This window comes from Trichechus manatus, unplaced genomic scaffold (assembly GCF_000243295.1).
Source record: "Trichechus manatus latirostris isolate Lorelei unplaced genomic scaffold, TriManLat1.0 scaffold00265, whole genome shotgun sequence".
In the NCBI taxonomy this organism is placed as follows: Eukaryota; Metazoa; Chordata; class Mammalia; order Sirenia; family Trichechidae; genus Trichechus; species Trichechus manatus.
Window position 1 is genome coordinate 2,087,620 of NW_004444201.1, and position 3,027 is coordinate 2,090,646.

Here is a 3,027-nt window from a genome sequence, read left to right on the forward strand (position 1 = left end):
CCCCACACCTAGCCCAGTACGTCCCTCCCCTCCCTTCCTACCAGCCCCCACGTCTGCCCTGTCCCACACGCCGGACCCCACTCTCCCACCATTTTTTCTTTTTCTTTTTCTTTTCTTTCTCCCTACTACCTAGCCCCATCCACCATTTCCCCCACCTTCTTGCCAGACCCAACCAAGCCACCATGCCTAGAAAACCACAGGCCCACTGCCATCCTAGGTCCACCTTGCTCCACCCTCTGGTTCCCACAGCACCACTGTTGGTTTTTCCTTTTTTTTCTTTCTTTCTTTTTACCACCTAGCCTCATAAGCCACCACCCCTCCCTTCCCACCAGCCCCTGGGTCTTCCTCACCCACACTTACCGGCTCCTGCCACGTGACCATTTTTTTTCTCTGTTTTCTTTACTTACTTTTCTTTCTCACTCACACCTAGCCCTATATGCCACATCCCCATTCCCATCAGGTGCTGCCATACCACTGCAGGCAGAGTGCCACTGGCACACCAGACTGCCATCACCCCAGGTCTGACCTGCCTCCCACTTGCAAGCCCCCAGGGCACCATCATTTATTTTACATTTTCTTTTTCTTTCTTTCTTTTCTTTCTACATCCTACCTAGCCCTGTACATGACCTGGCGTCTCCTTCCCAACTACTGTGCTGGGCATATATAGAAAGTACCACCCAACAGCAGCAAAGTATACGTTCTTTTCCGATGCATATGGAACATTGTCCAGAATAGATCACATTTTAGGCTACAAACAACCCTCAATAAAATCCAAAATATCCAAATAATACAAAGCATTCACTTTGATCACAACACCATAAAAGTTGAAATCAATAATAGGAAGAGCAAGGAAAAAAAATCAGTACATGGAAACTGAATTACACCTTGCTAAAAAAACAACTGGGTAATAAGAGAAATCAAAGAGAGACTCAAAAAATTCAAGAATCAAGGGAGAATGAAAACAAATCATACCAAAATATTTCAGACACAGCAAAGACAGTTCTCAGAGGTCAATTTATAGCAATAAATGCAAACATCAAAAAAGAAAAACAGACCAAAATCAAAATGTTAGCCCTGCAACTCAGAGAGAGAACAGCAAAAGAAGCCCATAGGCATCAGAAGAAAGGAAATAATAAAGATTAGAGCAGAAATAGATGAGACAGAGAACAGAAAAACAATAGAAAGAATCAACAAGACCAAAAGTTGGTTCTTTGAAAAGATCAACAAAATCGATAAACCATTGGCCAAACTGACATAAGAAAAACAGGAGAGGAAGCAAATAACCCAAATAAGAAATGAAATGGGAGACATTACAACAGATCCAGCTGAAGTAAAAAGGATAACAGAGTACTGTGAAAAACTGTACTCCAACAAATTTAAGAAACCAGAGGAAATGGACAAATTTCTAGAAACATACTACCTACCCAAACTAACACAAACTAATGTTGAAAATCTGAACAGACCCATAATAAGAGAAGGGACTGAAGAGGTAATAAAAAACTCACAACAAATAAGCCCAAGCCCAGATGTTTTCACTTGAGAATTCTACCAAACATTCAGAGAAGAGCTCATACCAGTACTACTCAAAGAATTTCAGAGCACAGAAAAAAGAGGAATACTCCCAAATTCATTCTAGGAAGCCAGCATAACCCTGATGCCAAAACCAGGCAAAGACACCACAGAAAAAGAAAATTACAGACCAATATCTCTCATGAATATACATGCAAAAATTCTCAACAAAATTCTAGGCAATAAAATTCAGCATCATATCAAAAAATAATACACCACGACCAAGTAGGATTCATACCAGCTCTGCAAAGATGGTTCAACATTAGAAAATCAATCAACATAATCCACCACATAAATAGAACAAAAGAAAATATTCACACGATCATCTCAATCAACACAGAAAAGGCATTTGATAATATCCAACACCCATTCCTGATAAAAAGTCTCAATAAAATAGGAATAGAAGGGAAATTCCTCGACATAATAAAGGGCATCTATACAAAACCAACAGCCAACATCAGTCTCAATGGACAGAGACTGAACACATTCTCCCTGAGAACAGGAACAAGACAAGGATGCCCTTTATCACCACTCCTATTTAACATTGTACTGGAAGCCTTAGCTAGAGCAGTAAGGCAAGAAAAGGAAATAAAGGGCATCCAGATTGGAAAGGAAGAAGTAAAACTATCTCTATTTGCAGATGATATGACTCTGTATGTAAAGAACCCCACAGATTCCACAAGAAAAATATTGGAACTAATAGAAAGATTCAGCAGAGTAGCAGGATACAAGATCAACATACAAAAATTAGTTGGATTCCTATACACCAACAAAGAGAACTTCAAAAAGGAAATAAGGAAAACAATACCATTTACAATAGCACCAAAAATACTCAGGAATAAATCTAACCAGGGATATAAAAGACCTATACAAAGAAAACTGGAAAACACTATTGCAAGAAACCAAAAGAAACCTACATAAATGGAAAAACATACCATGCTCATGGATAGGAAGACTCAACATTGTGAAAATGTCAATTCTACCCAAAGTGATCTACAGATATAATGCAATTCCGATCCAAATACCAACAGCTTCCCACAATGAGATGGAAACACTAATCATCAAATGTACATGGAAAGGAAAGAGTCCTCAGATAAGCAAAGCATTACTGAAGGGAAAGAACAAAGTAGGAGGCCTCACACCACCTGAACTCAAAAACTACTATACAGCCATGGTAGTCAAAACGGTCTGGTACTGGTATGACAGGCACATAGACCAATGGAACATAATAGACAAAAGAGACATAAGTCCATCCACCTGTGATGAGCTGATCTTGGACAAAGGACCAAAGTCCATTAAATGGGGAAAAGACAGTCTTTTCAACAACTGATGCTGGCAAAATTGGACATCGATCTGTAAAAAAATTAAACAGGACCGGTACCTCACACCATACTCAAAAAACTAACTTAAAATGGATCAAAGACCTAAATATAAAAACTAAGCTATAAAGATCATGGA